General features: G+C 43.8%; 1 long non-coding RNA gene and 1 pseudogene across 1 annotated transcript; both read left to right on the top strand.

The window, feature by feature from the left end:
* The first annotated feature begins 1438 nt into the window (after positions 1-1438).
* LOC119282198 lies at positions 1439-2238 on the top strand. Its single transcript, XR_005138653.1, has 2 exons — positions 1439-1600; positions 1885-2238. It is a non-coding gene; the product is annotated as an uncharacterized LOC119282198 (long non-coding RNA).
* A 1800-nt stretch (positions 2239-4038) lies between these two features.
* On the top strand, positions 4039-5096 carry LOC119280007 (annotated as a pseudogene).
* The last annotated feature ends 6606 nt before the right edge of the window (positions 5097-11702 follow it).

Below are 11702 nucleotides of genomic sequence, written 5' to 3'. Positions count from 1 at the left end.
GTGGGCAACAGGCCCAGAGTAAAGAAATAATACACACAGTATACCTGGGCCTATACTAGTTCGGACGACCATCTGGAAGCGAGGTAACGGCAAAGATAACGAGCGTACATGTGCTCGAGCTCACAACAACACTTTCGTAAATGTATGTTGTTTTTGCACGGCACATCAAAACATGTCCAGTTTGTACATATTCTAATTTCTTCTCAGTGAAAAGACAGTGTTCTTGTTGTTTACTCGCAAGAAAGTTAAATTTTCTCAAGGGGACCATAAGTACAAACCAATCTGGTTTAAACCATATGCAACGGTTGAAAAAACCAAAAATACATTTTTCTATTGTCAGAACTTCTAAGTGATCAGTTGCATCTGCATTATCATGTTCATTCCGGGAAAAAAAATCATGGCATGATCTGATCGGACCAACACCTGTATGTCTGAAACTAAAACACCAGTCCGGCAAAAAATTTGTGAACGTCTAAATCAGAAAACAGCATTCACATGTCGTGTCAGAATTGATACAACTCATTGATTCGGGCATGACCGCCCGCGGTCTCTGACGAATTTTCTAGTATCAGTCCTTTGGATCTCTTGTGAAGGCATCCCCGTCATCCACCGAAGCACCCAACTCGCTCGGTTCACCAACACCACTGCCCACTCCCGTCTCGCCGGTGGTCAACAGGAGTGGCGTCTTAACGACCGGCTTGTAGACTTGATGCGATGCTTCTTCCTCAACTCGATCATCTAGCACCAGAGGTGTAGCATCCTCCTCAGAGATGACCAGTTTCCACAAGGCCTCCTCCAGTTGAGCCCTAGCCGACATGGTTGGTTTGGCTCTCGTCTCCATCCAAGAACCGCTAGCAGGAGTGGATGTTGCCAACTTACTCCCTAACCGGTGTGCTTGCTCGTCCCGCCAATGGAGTTCCGCATCAAACCCTAACTGCCTCTGTCGCTGCTAGAGGGGAGTAGGTTTCGGGGGGAAAACTCATAGCAATCGGGTGATGGCGTGCGACATCTCTATTGACTAATCGCTGGCTCGTGTAACATTATCTGATTGGTATCATTTGAATGTTAAACACCTTACTCTGTATTTCCAGACAGTTGTATACTACTATATTTTTCAAGGGAAAAACTTTTTTTTTTGCAATCTCTAGGAAAAATCCTTATTTTCGGTGCAAGGAAGAAAAAAGGATGTTGTACTCCGTGATCTCCTTGGTTCAGAGTGATCTGCTTCTGGGCTAGAAATCAAAGCTGTAGTCCTAATGCAAGGGAAGAGCAGGCAGAGGGTTCAGAATAGTAGTTGGAACTTGGAACAGAGACTTGATTGACCAGTGGGTGAGAGTCAAGACTCAGAGGTGATCCTTGGAACGGCAGGTGCATGCACAGCTACTTATTCTCACCCTACATCTATAAATTCTTCTTCATCTCCAACTGGGGCATCAACTCTTGTATTGTGTCCTGGCCGAGTTCTTGCGAAGCTGTAGTCTGTATCACCCAGTTGTTTCTGTGTTGGTGGAATGGATCCTCATGGGCCTGGAGGACCAGGCTGGGGAGGCCCTGGCCCTGGTTCTTGGGGGCCTTGGTTTGGTGGCTTCTTCGGGTCCTGGTAAGTTGAATCCTCAGCTACTAACAGAAATTTAAACTGTGCATTTTTGCCAGCGAAATCATCAAATTAGTATTATCAACATCAACATCTCCAAAAGAAAAGAGAAAGCAATTCATTCAGTTAGATGGTTAGTGGTTTAGTGGTGAGCTCAATCAAAATGCAATATATAAGTGGCGAAGCATACATTAGTCGATCGTTTATATTTGTTCCTTTGATGTTTTTTTCCCTGTTAGAAACAGATAGTTTATATTCTCTGAAACTCAGGACGAATACTTCTTCTGCAGCTTCTACCTCCTCTGTTGTTGCTGCCTGCTCCAAGATTGCTGCGCCCCATTCTTCAGAGCCCCGGGCCCAGGCGGCTCGCCACCACCACCATCACCCTTCTGATCGCAGCCCAACATATCCACAACAATGAATAATGCAGGCCTAAATGTTGGTTGAAGAGCTCTGCTTACTTGTGTGAACATTCTAGCTGTTGGGAGTGTTCCTTGCTACAGTAGTACACGCACTACTGAAAATAATTGTCCTGTATCTATTGGAGATGATTGTATGCAGTCTTACCTAGTTATGTGGCACTTATATTGTTTGTACTGGCTGAATGCAATTATTGGACACAATATGTTGCTGCTATTTCTAGATGGTTTTCGTAGATTCAGTTGTTTACATAATTTTTGCCGGGCAGGTGCTCTACTTTTACCATATGCAGTCGAAGGATATATGTGTTGATTAGATTAGATCAAACCATACAATAAACTTAATATATTTGACACAATTTTACTTTCCAAACCTTGGCGACAGGCGAGGGTTGTACCTTGCCGGCTCGATGGTGTTATATCTTATATGTTGCTTATAATTTTCTGACGGGTCTTACTCATATTTCACTATGAACCATTTCGCCTTCATATAAGGAGTGCACTATTATTTCAGACCTTGGCGACATTAGAATGCAGTTTTGTTGCTAATAGTACAACACATTTTTTGTTTATTTCTCTTTGTCAAACACATCCAAAGAGCACTTCTAAGGGTCTCAGTCTCTTTTGGTTTGTTCTGCTACTCCACTCTTGCATATTTCTTCTGGGAATCTTTGCACCAATATTAGAGTAGCCAACTTGCACAATATGTTTCAGTTCCACCCTAGGAACTGACACATTGACCAAAATTCCTCCTTTTTTTGCCTTTACTTGTGAGAGCGAGAATGATGGAGATAGATAATTAGGTTTTGCGCATGCTGCTCTGTCCAGTGTGGAACAACTCAATCATGTTTGACAAATTCAGCTTCCATTGATGGAAGGAATAAGGCCACGATTAAAAACTCTGAAATTTGATTAAGCAAGTGATAACGAAAATTTCAGAGCTAATTTATCCTCATTGGTGTCAGTGCAGTGCAACATGCTAGAATTATATAGAAAAAGAGAGCTAGAGATGCGATTTGCAGCTCAGCATTTCTGCTATGAACTTAAGATTTGCTTTGCATATAATAATTCCTGACACAGTACATAGTTGCAATTCACAAATTCTAACAATTTCTGCTATGAACTTAAGATCTCAGTTTTACATAGGAAAAAATTTATATGCTGTTTGGAGGATATCGATGTCGATTAGAGTAGTAGTTGGTACATAGAAGATGGGACAGAGTTACAGTTATATTATTTGCCTGGCTGGTGTTCTACTTGTACCTATCATGTTTAGAAGATACTCCACGCTCTGGAACAAAGCTGTTGAGAGTATTGCTGCATCAATATTTTGTTATCTGATCCGCCTCATATCTCTGTTTTATTGGGTGGAGGAATTGAATTTGCTTTATTTTATTTATTTATTGCCTAACTTTTATTAGAAACTAGGAACTTTTTCTTAGAAGGAAAAATATGCTATTTTTAGGAATAGAAGAAAAATGGCTTTTTCTTTTGAGCGAAATATTTTTTCTATTTCCCTAAAAAAGTTCACAGTGACCTTCTTCTTGACCTAAGCCCAGCCCGTTGAGAGTTCATGGGCTAAGCCCAATTCTGTTTCAACCTAAACGATCTTCTCCTTCCACTCCGCCGCCACCAGGGACAATTCTTGTCGTTCCCAGCCGGCGATCATGGCGGAGGTGGACGCTGCAGGACGAGCGACGCGTCTCCTCAGCAGCCTCCCAGATGAGATTGTGATCTGGGAGATCCTCGTCCGCCTCGACCCCAAATCCCTCCTCCGCTGCCGCGCCGTCTGCCGTGCCTGGGGCTGCGCCACCCCCGCCTGCGGCTTCCTCCTCGCCCACCCTGTGTTTTGATTTTCGGTTTAAGCTTTTTTTCGCCCTAGGCCGAGATGGCCGAATTTCGGCCATTTTCAAAATTTTCGGCTGAAATTTGATCAAATTTTGACTGCAATTTGACTTAAATTTGACCAAAATTTACCAAATTTGAGCAATTTCGGCCTACATATACTTTTCGCCTCAAGCTGAGATGACCGAAATTCGGACGAAATCCACATTTTGCGGCCGAAAATCAAAACACAGCGCCCACCACGTCCGCCAACCCGCCCAACCCCTCCTCCACAGCTTCCGACGCATCCCCGGCCTCCGCTACTATAACATCAACACCTTCGACCACCGGGCGGCTGCTGACGCCCAGATGCATACCGTGGCTCGGCTTAGCCAGCCCTTCTATCTCGAGGCTTCCTGCGACGGCCTCCTCCTCCTCTCCGGGATTGAAAAGACTGGCCGCTATTGCTTTATCTGCAATCCGGCCACGCGTGAGCATGCTTTGCTTGGACAACCGTGGGACTTCAACACCTTGGGGATGTACCGGCACCGCCCTACCGGGGAGTACCATCTGCTGCTGCAGCGGATGGGATGCATGGACTTGCCTAAAGACAAAACTGGCTGCTATATCCTTGCGTTGGGCTCTGATCAGCCACCGACGTACATCGGGTTTCCGGACACAGCGTTGTTGTGCTTCACCATACCTGTCCAGGTGCGCGATAGCCTGCATTGGTACTCAATTTATCATGGGAGTGAATCCAGCCCACTGCTGGATAAGACTGAAAGAGGACGGGTAATTGTATTCGACACCATAGCTGAGTCGTTTCGGCATATGCACGCTCCAATTTTTCCTACCGATTCGTACCTATTTGAGATGGATGACACGCTTGGCATCCATAGCCGTAACAGGGCCATAGAGACTATTGATATATGGGTGTTGCGGAACTACGACAACGAGGTTTGGGATTTTAAGTACAAAATTCAATTGCCGGTCGCAGAAATTAGTGGAAAATTGAATCATGTGTTGACCATTGGCAATGGGATGTGGACGTTGTTTCGGGCGATGGTGATGTGCTCTTGCTTGTCAGATTTGCTTGGCATCTGCTTCATGTTGACAGTGATGGCAAGTTGATCAACAGTTTCAGTCATGGGTGTGAAGACTTCCATTTGTCTCATTGTTGGCTCAAGCAAAGTCTTGTTAAACATACATTCTTTTCGGCTTTAGAAGGTTATGCTGTGAGGGCTTCACCTTTCATCTGATGGTTGGTGAGTGAGGTGGCACTTCTCAACAACCTACTGTCATTTCATTATGAAGTTTTGAGCTGCAATATCTGTAAATTGTATTAACTATCAGCCTGCTGGCCTCTTCTTTTTGCATATACATTTTATAATCTGAAGCTCTGACCATTATATGGTTACATGAAATCTATGCTTGTCTCCGTACACTTTTGGACTGAAGTGAATAACGCTGTGTTAGCTTTTGAAATTGGGCCGATAAATTGGCTTTGCTTTTAATTATATAATGGTCTTCTTAGTACTCAATTGGGCTGGGGAATGAGCTTGTTCCAAGGAGTTTTAGCCTTCTTGTAGGATAGACTGGTACTGCAATCTGAAAATTAAACCTGACTTTAGATTGAACCTGGACAAAAGATTGAGGTGGCACAGTATGTCGCTGCTGTTTCTAGGTTTGTTTTTGTAGATTCAGTTGTTAACATATTTTTTGCCTGGCAGGTGTTTTACTTTTACAGTATGCAGTATGCTGTTCGGAGGATACATGTGTTGATTAGATTAGATCAAACCATACCATGTACTGTGCACAGGCCAGGGTCAGATATTTAGCCCATGCCTTACCGTTGTGTTTCACGGTTTCACCTTAACATTGTGTAGTATTACCTTGCCGGCACCTTCAAAGGAAATTGTTCGATGGTGTTATATGTTGCTACATGAAAAATGGTGCTTATATTCTTGCTCATATTTCATGGGGAACCATTTCACCTTCATATAAGCAGTGTACTACTGTTTCAGGCCTTGGAGACATCCGAATGCAATTTTGTTGCTAATAGCTTGTCAAACACATCAGAGTACACTAATAATGATTCCTCTTCTGCTTATGGGTTTTTCTGGTAACCAAGTCTTGGAAATATTATTAGAAGAGCTAATTTGCACAACATGTGTCAGTTCCACTCATTTGCAGCGAATCAATCAACTACAATGTGCTCTAGCCCAGTATGGAATAACTCAGTCATGTTAAAACAATTCAGCTGCAAATGATAGACAAAGAAATAAGACCACGTTTCAAAATTGTGAAATTTGATGAAGTGTTAATGTAAATTTCAGAGCTATTTTATCCCCATTGGTATCAATCCAGTGCAGCACAGAGTCACAGACATAATTGCCTGACAGATGTTTTACTTGTACGCATCATTTTCAGAAGATACTCTGGAAGAAAGCTGTTGAGAGTTGTGCTGATAAAATTCTTCACCTCGAACTGCTCTGAATTTTGCGAGTAAATAGCATAAAACTACTACTTTACAGGCTAGGATTCCAAAAAACTATTGGTTTTTAATTTTTCTCAGATAACTACCAAATGAGCGGTCGGCTGTTTCAAAAAACCCTAATCATAGAGTGCTTTAAAATTGATCGCGATTATGACAGTTGGGACCCGCATGTAAGAAAACCGTTAGTTTGACTGTTACCTTACATGTGGGGTCCGCATGTTAGTGTCCCTTTGTCATATCCTAATATAAAAAATATGTTCTTTTATACATTTACAGACAACCCATGTAAGTTGTCAGAAAAAAGCAATCGGGTCCCTGGATGTTTTTAGAAAAAGCAATCAGGTCTCTGGATGTTTTTAGAAAAAGCAATCGGGCCCTTGAGGATAACTCGCCCACAGACGACGCCGGTAGCTCGCCGGCGGCCAGGTCGCCGGCAAGGCGAAACGAGGCGGCTCAGCCGCCGTGTTCCTCGGCACGAGCCGGGCGACAGACTCGGTGGCTGGGTTCCCCGCCGACCGCTGCCGCTGCTCCTGGCCATGGCGCGCAGTGGCCCGTGCTCCTTGGCGCGGCGGCTGAGCCCCTGGCCATGGCGCGGCGGCTGAGCCCCTGGGGCCATGGCGCGGCTGGTGTCGCCCCGTGCTCCTTGTCCCAGCCGGTGGCGGCCCATTCTCCTTCGCGCAGTTGGCAGCGACCCTTGCTCCTGGGCGCCGCGGGCACGCTCCTGGCCATGGCACACGGATGGCAGCGACCCGTGCTCCTGCGCTGCAGCTGCTCCTCCGCACGGCCTTCGTTCCCGCGGTCGTCCTTGTCTTAGCGCGAGACGGATGGTGGAGGTGGCCGTCGGCGAGTGGGGGTAGTCGGGCAGGGGGAGGAAGAAGAAAGAGCCAGAGGAGAGAAAAGAAGATAGAGGAAGAAGAGACAACTTACACGTGGGCCCCACATGTAAGGTAACAGTCAAACAAAATGGTCAAACAAACAAAGTGTTCAGGGGTGGGCCCGACCTGTCATAAAACAGTTTAAATCGCTAGCACCGAATGTTTTGGGTTTTTTGAAACAGCCGACCGCTCACCTGTTAGTTATCTGAGAAAAATTAAAAACTGGTAGTTTTTTGGAACCCTAACCTGTAAAGTAGTAGTTTTATGCTATTTACTTGAATTTTGCTAACTGATCCACCTCATATCTCTATTTTATTGGGTTGAGAAATTGAATTTGCTTCATCTTATTTATATTATCTCAAGGAAAAAACATTTTTTAGAACCTAGTATTATTTTTCATTTTATAGTTTTTTTAGCAAACGTTCAAAAAGTTCATTTTTTAGTAGAAGGAAAAACCTGCTATTTCCCTAGAAAAAAAAGTTCACAATGATCTTCTTCTTGGGCTGACCCAACCTGTTGAGAGCTACTATTTCCTAGAGCTCATGGGTTAAGTCCATTCCTATATCTCTCTATACATCTATCTATAATACTAATAAAGCAAGGGGGTTCTGAAGAAAAAAAAAACTAATAAATCAACGTGATATTCTTGGTTTCGTCCGACAGTGATTTTATCTTCTATTTAAGATATGTCCTCGAGGTGGCACTAATTCAAGGACCTCCTATATATTCTTGGTTTTGTTCGTCGCACGCCTGGGCCTCAGCCCGCCTCTCGCAGCGGTTTTCTTTAGACGCCCCTCGCCAGCTTTGTGGCCTAAGAAATGAGAACAACTAATTAACGAGCGCTCCTTTGGGAGCCTCGCAACGATCAACGCCACTTGGCATGCTCTCAGCCATTCGTCACGTGTCGCGTTCTAGGCGCTCCCTCCAAATTTTTTTTTATTTTTCCGCACGTGTTTTTGGCTTTTTAAACGGGTTTTTTTGGTTTTTTTGACGTTTTGGTTTTCCACCGGTCTTTCCTAGTTATTCGACCAATTTTTTTTTTATTTTTTTGTGCAAACAATGCATTTTTTTCCCCGAGAGACACGACCGTGCCTCTTGAAAACGAAAAAAAACCCGTTTTCTATTTTTTTTCTTTTTGCAAGAAGCACGATTTTGCTTCCGGGAGAGGCATGGTTGTGCTTTCACGACAGTCACGGTCGCGCCTCTTGGAAACGAAAAAAACACGTTTTTTGTTATTTTTTTCTTTCGCGAGAGACACGGTTTCGCTTTTACGAGAGGCACGTTTGTGCTTTCGCGAGAGTCACGGCCGTGCCTACTCGAAAACGAAAAAAAAAACGTGTTTTCTGCCTTTTTTCTTCCGCGAGAGTCACGGTTTTGCTTTCGCGAGAGGCACAGTTGTGATTTCGCCATAGGCACGGCGTGCCTCTTTCGGAAAGGGAAAAACCTGTGCTCCCGGTTCTTTTTTTCGTCCGGTATTTTTCGTGAAAAAAGTTCGTCAAAACCTATCAACATGGGATCTAGTTTTAAAGATCTCGACGCAAAGAATCCAACGGCGAAAGCGGTTCAAGATTTGGACGCACGATTTAAGAGATAAAACTCTTTGAATAAACGGATCTACGAAAAAAGGGAAAACTCCCATGTTGCGACAAGTGATGCACATGCAGCGCGACACTTGTCGCAATCTGGGGAGTTGGAGTGATCTCTACAAAAAATACTCCTTAACTAGTGATTTCGCTAACAAGTCCGACACCCCTCACCAGCATTGTGGCCTAACAAATCCGACCACATGGTCCAGTTAGAGTGTGGCCCATACAACCCACAGATGAAGGCAAAAATAATGGCTCGCACGAAGGATCGAACGTGTGATCTGCCGTCCAATCTAAAATGGCTACCTACAACTGACGCCCCCGTCCAAAAATACTTGTCATTAAAATGAATAAAGAGAAATATATCTAAAACTAAAATATGTTTAGATACATCTCCTCTTATCCATTTTGATGACAAGATTTCTGGACGGAGGGAATACCTATTATGTCTTGTTTGTAAGTAACTTGCCACGCTATTAGATGGTACTCCCTCCGTCCGGAAATACTTGTCCAAGAAATGAATGTATCTAAATGTATTTTAGTTTTAGATACATTCATTTGTATCCATTTTTACGACAAGTATTTTCGGACGGATGGAATACCACCTTGCTCCCTTAAATCCAAATTCATCGGTTTAAATAGGGCTGCAAGTTCAAATTAATAAGCCGCCTAGAGGACCAATAGACATTCATGAGTCCTTCAGAATCAACAAGCCTTCTCATCAGGAATCAGGAAACGGGGGATGATTTCTGGATCAGAAACATGACAGAAGCTCTACAACTACAGAGATGGAATGTCACTGGAGGCGGGCACCGGAAGAGACCTATTGCGCCAGAGGTGGCGGCCGAACCATGATCGACGTCATCGATCAGCATGCTCATCATGTACCACACCTATCATTCACTAATCATTGTTGATGCAAGCAAATAGGAAATTCTGACGGGGATGGACGTATATAGGAGCTTATAGGTATATGTACACTTTGCCAAAGGCCCATAATGCTCTTTCATAGGCCATGATCGATGTCGCCGTAATCGATCAACATGATCATGATGTACAACACCTATATTCACTGATTGTTGCCGATGCAAGCACATACGAAATTTTGACGAGGGATGGACGTATGTAGGAGCTTATAGGTATATGTACACTTTACCAAAGGTCCATAATGCTCTTCTATACGTTTTTGAGGGGGTTGTACCCTTTCCTCTCTTTCTTCGTATCTTTTCTTTGGAACGGAGCGCGTCAGAGTGACAACGTATGATCGCGCGGATGACATTGATCGGCACTGGACCTATACATCACTAGTAGAAAACAGGACTTTGGTTGAGGCCTGTTTAAGGGCATTAATCCCGGTTCACTCACGAACCGGGACCAAAGGAGGCATCAGTACCGGTTCGTGAGGCCAGGGCGCCGACCGAGCCTCGGGGGCCATTAGTCCCGGTCGTCTGGCCACTTTGGTCCCGGTTTCAGACACCTGGACCAATGTGCCTCGCTCCTGGCCCAACACCTTTAATCCCAGTTGGTGGCTGGAACCGGGACCAAAGGTTGTCTTTTAGTCCCGGTTTTAGCCACAAACTGGGACTAAAGAGAGGCCTATATATACCTCTGCCCGCGAGCAGAGTCAGTCTCTGTTTTTTTGCCAGCCATGAGAGAGGTTTGTGGTGCTTTAGTTCACCTCCTATGCACATGAGGTGTTCGATGAAATGCCCGAGCCACACTTAAGCTTTCACCTCTCCAAGTTCCTTGCCCAAACTCCATTTTACTCAAGATTTGTCTAGGTTTGACGATCCGTCCTGTCCCGTCCCCGTCCTCACTGCCGTCGATCGCCCGCACCGATCTCGTCGCCGGCACCACCGTGGTGAGCCTCTTGTTCTTATCTTCTTTCTAAAAGAAAAAATTCTTGTATGATTTAGATAGATACTTGTATAATTTTCTTACTTTTATTATTGATTGTTATTATATAATGCGATGGTTTTGATATCCACCTCCATCGGCGCTCGTCATATATATATATATATATATATATATATATATATATATATATATATATATACGGTGGCGCTAAACTGCGCGGGAGCGCAGAACTTCTAATCGTACGCTCCGGTCGGTAATTGGACCGCACAGTGCGCCGCTCATCCCACGTCCCCTACGGTTGTAGCAAACGAAGGTAAAAGCCAGTACAAAATATAGTAACGAATTAAATTCCTGTTACCGAACCCACACGTCTGATCTCCGCCCCGTAGCTATAACCGTTTATGACAGTAAAACTACAAGCAAATATAGTAATGCATTGCATGCACCGCACTGTGACCCACTAATTAGCATTGGTAATCAATGTATGGTAATCGAAATAAATCTATTACGGCTGGCCCACTAATTAGCAATGGTAACAATATTCCATATATGGTAATATAACTAAATCAATTACGGCTGTAGTTTCTACAGTTGTAAAATGAAGTGAACTCATGGTAATATAATAAAAGTGTGTGAGTTATAGTAAAAGTAGTAAGCATACGTGGTCCATCTAGTAACAGGTTTACTATATTGGCATTGGTCCTCGTTAATGAATATCCTTTCATTACTATGCTACTTGACTCCCGTTACTATATTCACTAATTCATTACTACATGTCCAAAAATTGGCATGATCGTGCCATAGTTAAAATCAACCACCGCAGCAGGGGCGCGGACTAGTACTGGTCGTAATTTAATTAACTCATTACGATGAACTTTAAAGCGGGCACGTGGACCAGGTTACCTGGGCTCATTAACGCACGGATGGCTGGTTGCGTTGGTGGCCGGAGCGTACAGTAAGTTATAATGCGCTCTGGCTTATTTTAGCATACCTATATATATATATATATATATATATATATATATATATATATATATATATATATATATA

Source organism: Triticum dicoccoides, chromosome 3B (assembly GCF_002162155.2).
Source record: "Triticum dicoccoides isolate Atlit2015 ecotype Zavitan chromosome 3B, WEW_v2.0, whole genome shotgun sequence".
Classification (NCBI taxonomy): Eukaryota; Viridiplantae; Streptophyta; class Magnoliopsida; order Poales; family Poaceae; genus Triticum; species Triticum dicoccoides.
This window is presented reverse-complemented; position numbering and strand designations above follow the sequence as displayed.